The sequence below is a fragment of the Solanum stenotomum genome, chromosome 6 (assembly GCF_019186545.1).
Source record: "Solanum stenotomum isolate F172 chromosome 6, ASM1918654v1, whole genome shotgun sequence".
Lineage (NCBI taxonomy): Eukaryota > Viridiplantae > Streptophyta > Magnoliopsida > Solanales > Solanaceae > Solanum > Solanum stenotomum.
The window spans coordinates 19,461,984-19,471,190 of NC_064287.1; the positions used below are offsets into that span (position 1 = coordinate 19,461,984).

Here is a 9,207-nt window from a genome sequence, read left to right on the forward strand (position 1 = left end):
GAGAATGAATGGTTGGACTGTGATCCCAATTCCTATACTCGGGATCTTCCGCATCTATTGGCTAATTTTACATATCCATTAGATGATCATGTATATTCATTGAATAATCACTCAAGCTCTTATTTGAATAATCATCCAATCTTTCCTTGGAATGATCACCCAAGCTCTCATTTCCAATCGACTTATTGTCGTCGTTAATTTAATTCGTTTGTTCAATTAGAGGCCTCGCATTGACATTTATCGTCAATATAGGCTTAGAGCCATCAATACCAAAATCTAACATGTAAAATCTCACATGCCTATCATTTTTATGAATATGGGGTGTATTTTTCCCCTGCCATTGATTTGATAGTTAATCACCAAGTCATTTGGCTCGGAGGTTAACTCATCGGCCCCAATTACGGTTGCAATCATATCATCATATAAACCATTGTAAAGCAACGCAATGGGCACTGTCATCTTACTAAAAGATTTTTATTTCTAGATTATGGGAGTCTTCTCTCATACTCCCATATAATCACCACCACCAACAACAAATTCAGCTACTACCATCATAGACTACTGATAGATACCAGATTACATTATCAGTCTATAAGGATCGATGATTAATATGAAATTTGTACAAAAATGACACTGAACAAGATCAGGTTCAAAATCAAGCTTCTGCAATGGAGAAATGTATTTTCAATGCTTCTAAACTAATAAAATGTATCTACAAATAAGTTATCAAGTGAATATGGAAGATTTCTCAAGCTTCTAAAATGGCGGAAAAAAAACTTTAAAGCTCGGTATTTGAAAGATAATGGAGTAAAAATTAAAGCAATGAGTAGGATGATGATGATTTCACTGTGAAAAGGATATTATCACCAGAAAAATCGCCGAGATCAGAAAAATAGGCAGCAAAAACAAATCTCTTTGGATTTCTTGTTGAGAGTTTCTTCTTTTGAAAATATAGTTTTAATAAATGAAAATATACATATTCCATATTTCTTGGAAGAAGGGGGGACCAAAGTGTATTTATTAAAACTTGAGAGTTGATTTTGTATGCTAGAAGTAGTCACATGAATGATGTCAGAAATAGTGGTTATACTATTAATTTTTCAACGCCTGTGACTAAATGTCCAATTAAGTCAACCTTGATATGTCCCCCATAAGATGAAGGCATCCCCACAAGCCTTCCCACTGGTGGTGGTCTTCACCACGAGCTGTGAAGTGGCTCGTTGTCACGACCCAAGCCTAGGGTCTAGTCGTGACCGGCGAATGGGGAACCCAAAGGAACCCCAAACAAGCCTCATAGCGTATCTTACACATCATTGGTCGCGGAAGCAATTAAAATGACCATAAGCGATAAGCATAATCAAGGGGGAAATCGGGACTAAGGGAGCAAGAAAAAAAAAGAAGAAATGATACATAAATACCATAGATGAATCAAGCTCAAACATAATACACAACTTGTCCAACACCACCTCTAAACATAGGTACTTTAGCGGGGGCCAAGACAAACAACTGGGCTCACCCTCATAGACAAAACATAACTAAAAGGAAAAGTCTTATACATAGCAAAAGATCATAAGCAACGTCCCCGGAATGGAGGACTCACCAATAACCTTGATAGAAAATCGTATTAGCCACGCGGAGGACGAGGGTCAAGCGGTGCTCCGGTCCCTACATGGTGACATCATGTAGGCATAGAGTATGCGTTAGTACGTTTGAATGTACTAAGTATATGGGATGCAATGCAATGCAACAAGGGATGGACATCATAGGCAAAATGCATAATCGTACCCGATAGATAGCATATTAATGAGATGATATGTATAATGATGCTTATATAAAAATCATATTTAGTAGGGCATAGTATATGTGTAGTGAGTGACCATCAATATAGTATTTCCAAGGCCTACCACCCCCTTGGAGAGGCGAAAGAGGTACAAACCCCTCAATGTGGTTACCCGGGCCTACCACCCCCCGAGCTAGGGACCAAGGTACAAACCCCTCGATATGGTTATACGGGCCTACTACCCCCCGTACTAGGCAACCAAGGTACAAACCCCTCGATACGGTTATACGGGCCTACTACCCCCCGTACTAGGCAACCAAGGTACCAACCCCTTGATACGGTTACCCGGGCCTACAACCCCCCGAGCTAGGCTTGGTCGACTCACACACTATATAGAGAAAATCATATACATGTATCCATTTCATCATCATTTCAATACTTATATAATCATCCGACTCATAGGACGTACATTGGACCTTCCATTTCATAAGAATTCTATAAATGGCATTTTATCAAACATATGGTGGGCTACTTGTTCATGTAAATAAAATCATGTGTTTCAAGAGTACTAAGTCCAACCAATTTCAAAATCCATATAAAACAGCCCACCAACAACATACATATATATATACATATATAACAACCTTCATAATTTGATCATGGAGGCATGAAAACCATAAACATCATATAATCATTCCATTTCATGATAATATACAAAAATAGACCATAATAGGATGTGTAGTAATAATTCCATAATTCAAGAGTTCATAAATGATCATAAGGACCCATAAACTTGAAGTAAAATAGAGGATAAATGGTTGGACTTGTGGAAAGGAAGGTTTCCACAATCAACCCACATACCTCAACTTTGGAGAATTCTTGATGAAGATTGGAATGGAGAATTGCTTGAGATTGAATCTTGAATCCGGAATTAAAGCTTGGGATCCTTGAATTTGGTTGATGATCTTGGTGGAATTTTTGGAGAGGGTTTAGAGAGAGTTTTTGGATGTTTTGAAGTTAAATGACTAAGTATGGATATGTCCCCTTTTTATAAAAAAACGTCCCAACACTTAGAAAAAAAATTGAGGCGGGTGAACAGTGTTTTCGGCTACTGGAATTTGCATTTTCTGCCGGACAGGTTTTACGAAAATGGTCATAACTCCTTCATCCTAACTCGGAATGAGGTGAAACAAATTGCGTTGGAAAGCTAACTCACAGAGCTTTAATTTTGATAGTTTGAGCTCCTTCCAGTTCCTTGTGTGCTGAGAGATATGCCCCTTTAAAGTTGACCCTCAAAATCGCATTTTTTGCGATTTTCGAATTTTGATACGGTTGTTCTAAAATTCGGGTTAGACTCATTTCCCACTCAATTTGACCCCCTGAATAAGAATATGAAGTCGAATTTCCGAAATGATGCACGGATTTTGAGATATATGGAAATTACAATTTTAGGTGTTTTCGAAGCACATTTTCGGGCATTTTTGGGGTCGTTTCACTCGTGAAGGGGAGCCTTCTTGGGGCATCCCTTGGGAGGCTACTGCCTCACCATTACTGGTGGCACCACGGGGTGTGGTGGCCACCACGGGTCGTGAAGACTCTCGTGGTCATGGTGGTCAGTGCCAAATATATTACTATAAGGTGAAGTAAACAAAAAAAAAGAAGCTAAAGTTATTGCCTTCCCTAAAATGAATACCCATCAGCTAAATTGATATCATTAGTAGATCTCTAATTCAAACATCACTACATATCTATGGATAGTAAACAACATATTCCAACATTTGATTCAACATTTCAACTTGATAAAAGTGGATAGCTAATCACAGATTCACAAGCATTTGAAGAAAATTTATGACTTAACCATTTAATGACTCATATCAACGTGATAATGAACCCAACAACCAAACTTAACCCACAACAACTCATATACGAGCAAATCACAACCTCATACCAATATTATTTTACATTTCTCATGAACATAGTTTCTTGATGTAAGTTTGGAGTTTATCTTTTGCAAATTCACCTATATTCTCTACTACCTAGGTTATAGAGATGAATATGTTAGCTTGACTTGAGTTTTGTATTTATTTAGATAAATGGCATGGTAGATTAAAGTGTTATTTTCTTGATTATAAATTGGATTATCCATAACTTAAAATTAGTTCTCTATTAGAATATGGGATCTTTTGCTTTTAATAATGTTTGGTTGTACTTTTGATTTCTTACAACTTTCACAATTTGATTACTACGGTTTTGAAAAAATAGGACCCATTCTATCTTTATTATTTGATTGTTATGCATGAACTCCCTTTGAATGAGTCTTTTGAGACTCTTTCCTTGCATTTGGGTTGGGTTGAAATCCAACGTATCCCCATCAAGTTACGAATATCTAAAGTATTAATCTATGTCCGAATAAGAAGGACGGAGCAAAAGGAGAACTCTTGGTAGCCTGGAAGAACTGACTCACCCTTGAATTAGAATCGATCACTGGTCTTCTAAACGAGGTATGTCAATAGTTGCCTGAAGATGTTATGTACTCAACAAAGAAAGAGCATGTTTAGTATCAGTACACAACCACAACGTACTGGTAGGATCACACGGCTATTCCAATAGGTGAAACATATACTAGTAATCACAACATGATAAAACATGCATATACCGAACATATACAATATCAGTCATTATTTCAGGATCCACGACAATTCCACATTCTCAATAATACGTCAATATGACAAGTCAATGGTCCTCTCATGGACCCCACACCCAAAATGTTAGTGTATCGGTACGTGGTACCTGATCCAAGTTATTGTGTCGGACGTGATACCCGATCCCATATATGCGTCGGAACATGGAATCCGATCCAATTTAGTGTGTTGGAATGTAACACCCAATCCATTCAACAAACCACAATCATAAGCACAATGTATATTCTCAAAATCATACAATCAAGTGTTGGTTCATGAAATACAATCATTCATTCATACTCAGTTATGATTTGTGTGATCAATAATGCAACATTCGCATACATACATGCATTAAAATGAAGTAATTAATAACATACATCACCTACTTCGAACAAAGCTTGAACCCTCGTAAGAAACTTGATTCTTTCTGCTTGTTCTTGGTCTACAAACAATCAATATAACGTGAGGATCAATAAACGAGGCCTAATTACCCAAATTATAATCAAAATCATCAACCCTAGGCCAAACCCATGATCCTAATATGCAGCTAAGGATTTTTCCTACCATCCAAAACCATCCCCCAATAAAAAAATTACCCATGAATTTACATTCTACAAATTGAAAAATAGATTCGAGGAGTAAAAACCTTACCTTTAGCTTCAAGAATGGTGAAAAATTGTCAAGAAGTCGCTCTGGTTCATCTCCTAACTCTTAAGACTGAAATTTGTAGAATAATGATGATTTTGGGGTTTATTTCTGACTTAATTCGTGACTGACCCGCTATGGCGACCCCCGTCCCACCACGGCGGCCCCACCTTGGCGGGAGTAATCTCGCCTTAGCAGCTTGCACAGAAATAGAGAGCTAATTTATGAGTTTCAAACCCCTATTTCACAACACACCTTCACCCATGACACTTAGAAACTACTTTTTTATGCTAAGATCAATTTCGGGAGTTCTACTCACCCAAATTTGATTCCGTAAAGTCATATGGGTTCCTTAACGTCATAACTGTCAACTTAGGCGATCAAATTCATTATTAGATCGCTCATTTGTTGCCTAATTTCCCTAGACCTCACTGACTCCGATCTTGTCCAAATTTGGACTAGGCTAGGAATTCTCAAGTTATTATTTTTCTGGCCCAAAAATGCTCCCTGTTGGCTTTTCTATAACGACGGGAAAAGGTCGTTACAGGTTATCTTTTTATTCTTCTCTCGAGTTCAAAAGTAGACAATGTATTAATTTTAATGGTTATCATGCATCAAAATACCAATTCAAGAACAAAGGAATAATTTATACAATAACCAAATTTATCCATAAAATTGATGTTCAACAATTATTCATAGCTACAGGCACAAAACAAGGACTTCTAGCCATTCATACTATACAAAAACATAAACAAGATTATTTTCATGTAATTCAATAAATGGGAGGAGAAAGATGTGTTTCGAAGGAGTTGGATCTCAGGCACCTTGATAGAAGAAAACATGTACCTTATTATGGGATGCTCAACGGCCAAGGAGTTGTGAGAATTCTTGGAAGAAGCTTATCTTCAGGAGACAAAAGATGAGTTTCAGATTAAATAACTACAAAGTGTTAGGCTATGACCCAAAAAGATTGATGATACATAAAGGAATTCAAAGGCATATGTGATGGCTTTGTATCCATTCATAAACCTGTGGATGAAGATAGCAAAGTAATCAATTTTGCTAGAGGTTTAGGTCTCAAATATAAGACCTTCAGGACTGTAATGTTAGGTAAGACACCTTATTCCACCCTTAATCAATTTGTTAATGCTCTCAAGAGTTTTGATAAAAGGGAAGATGAAGAAAAGGTGCCACAACAAAACCATAATATGTTATTCTCTTCCCAAAGGGGTAGGGGAACTGAAAACAACAAGTTCAACTCCAAAGAAAGTTGTTTCAAGCCTACTGAACAGGGAACATGTTCTCAGAACAATCAATATGGACCATGTTCTCCAAACAATCAAAGTTTTCCAAGTGGAAATAAGAAGAAGAATAGTATTGAGTCATGTCAAATTTGTGGTAGGAATAACCATACTGCTCTTAAGTGTTTATATAGGTGGGAATACTCATATCAATTTGCATATGAACTATCACAAACAATGACTTGACATCACACTCATATCGAAGCATTGACAAAACAAGTTTGTGTTGGGTTTTCGAAGAAAGCTAGGAGTAACCGTTCCTCCACTCTCTAGCTTGAGGGGAAGTGTTGAAGATAAAGAAAACTGGAGACATGGACCAGGTTGAACAACCTTGTCCAATCAACGTGTACAACAGAGTTAGAATCACTCTAGGTTTAGGTCACTTATATCGACTAGGCTGCTACTTCTTGTACTAGTTGAAGTCGACTAGAATTAGATTACGACTAGGATTTTATTATTACTAGGATTAGATTATTTATAATTTTATAGTAGTAATATGTATTTTAGTAGGACTTTAAGTATAGTTAACTTAGGATTCTACAATTCTCTCCTATAAGGAGCATGTACTCAACAATTTAATTACCAATACAATCATTGTTTTTTCTAATCCTAGACGTTATTTAATCTTGGCCTCAATTATTTAACTGCCCTAATATTCCAAGAGGGAATACTAGTATGGGTAACATTAAGGGGTAGGTCCTTTGTTATTGTGCTGAGTCCTTTTTGTAGTACTAAGGAGATAGCCATCTGCTTTTATCCCCAACTTTATCTTGAGCACCTCTAGGAGAGGTTGTTGAATTGAACAATATTAACCTTGAAATTCTGATTATTAAGTTGAATAGAGTTAAACAATAGTGTCCTCTAAGGTCTTCTAGCATTCTCATCGTCCGATAAAGCTATCGGGACCCCTTCTTACAACATGTCTTTATCCATGTTACAAACCTTCTTTACTCTTGTCTGGACATTAGAAGATGACCCCAGTTTGGGGTCTTAGGACCATACAAATTTGTTCCCCACATGTTAAGATTAAGCTTGGTCACGCCATTTTCCTTTGTGCTCAAAGTCTGGAATATTTATGACTCTCACTTTGTTCTTAGATTTCTATTTTTTCATGACAACCAACTTCTCTAATTATTCATAAGGGATATTTAATAGATCAATTACTTCCAATTGAAGCACCTTTTTTCAGGACCACAATGTTAGCTTTCTTATTATCTTTCGTCTTCGTTTTATCAACAATTTTCTCTCTTATGGCTTTGAGCTTCCTTTCTCTTTTTAATTTCAAACCCAATTCAAAGGAAGCAAAATGACCGTCAATGAAAACATGCACCTTTAGAGCACCCTCATTGCCAAATATTACCATCTCAAAATCAATTATGCCCTTAGAACCATTTGCCATCTACTCAAGAGTGGTAGCATGCACCTCGAGAAACTGTAGTGTTAAATGCTACCATCTCTGAGTCAATAACTAAGACAATTGTACCAATTGTTGTTATCAAGTGGTAGCATGCACCTCAAACACATCCTCAATGCCAAATGCTACTACTTTTGAGTCATTTGTTCCATTTGCAACCTTGTCTTAGTTGTTATTGTCATCCAACTTCTAAGTAATGGCCATAAGGGACACTTCTTCAAGAACAAAAAGAAGCATTTTTTACTCCCTTGATAGTCTTGCTCTATGAAGCCTTAACTACTTTCTGCTCTTTCAACCACCATTATTTTTATTACTAATCACCTTAGTCCATTCCAGAGGTCTCTCTAGGTTTTGTTCCTTAATGTTTAGACTCCATCCCTTTTAAAGGCCCAAATGGAGTTTCATTTAGAAGGTATTGTCTACAAACTACACCAAAGTGCCCCTCCATCTTGTAATAGAAATAGAAATATGGAACTTGGTCATACTCCACTAGTTGACGAAAAGGTTTGGACCTTACCATTACTATCCACAAAAGCTACTTCAACTTCTGCAGGCTTTGGCCTAGTCTAATCAATTTCAATCTTGTACGTCATAGTAGTAGGCTTATTTTAGGCTATGGTAGCCTTATAAAGGCAAAGAAGAGCACTAATGGGATCTAAAATTCCTTCTAGTGCAGGACAAACATGGTAGTGCCAAGGCAAGGCAGGCAAAGTAACCCAAATCGGAGTGAATAGGATTCCATTTCATCAATTAACTTTAGAGTCCAATGTTGGATTCAAATAAGCATACAACAAAATAGGCATAGAATGCCCTGTTGGGTTTTATTTACCCCGACTTTCTTACCATAAATAGGTTTTCCTTTTTGGTAAAGATTTAAGATTTGACTAGTCCTTTTCTTGTAGAAAAAGGTTTAGGACTATAAATAGAGGTTTTTTCCTTCTAACTTAATCAACATTCACAATGTAGTCCTAGGGTTTTGAGAGTTTTGGTTATGGGGGAGAATTTGTGAACCTCCTTGTATTCCGAGTGAATTGATTGAGGTTATTTCTCTCTATATTTTTATCTCTCATATTTATAGTGGATTCCTCATCTCCATTGTGGACGTAGGTCGATTGACTGAGCCATATTAAATATTTGTGTCTTTTGGTATATTTCTCATTTGTCTTCTTAGTCGTGGTCTTTTGAGGTTTGTTTTGCTAGCTTCCGCATGACACCTGCTTATTTTTTATCCTAACAAGTGGTATCAAAGCATTGAGTTGTTGTTGTTTATCTTTTTGAATGATGGGGTCAAATATTAGCAAGATGGTTTGTTTGAATGGTAGTAATTATCGTACTTAGAAATGCAAGATGAAATATCTTCTATTTGTCAAGAAGATGCATCTACCT

At 36.8% G+C, this 9,207-nt stretch overlaps 1 long non-coding RNA gene across 1 annotated transcript; it reads right to left on the reverse strand.

Moving 5' to 3' along the window:
* Positions 1 to 1,532: 1,532 nt before the first annotated feature.
* LOC125869449 (uncharacterized) lies at positions 1,533 to 2,777 on the reverse strand. The gene is made up of 2 exons (XR_007446825.1): positions 2,642 to 2,777; positions 1,533 to 1,665 (listed from the first exon to the last, which is right to left on the reverse strand). It is a non-coding gene; the product is annotated as an uncharacterized LOC125869449 (long non-coding RNA).
* Positions 2,778 to 9,207: the final 6,430 nt, after the last annotated feature.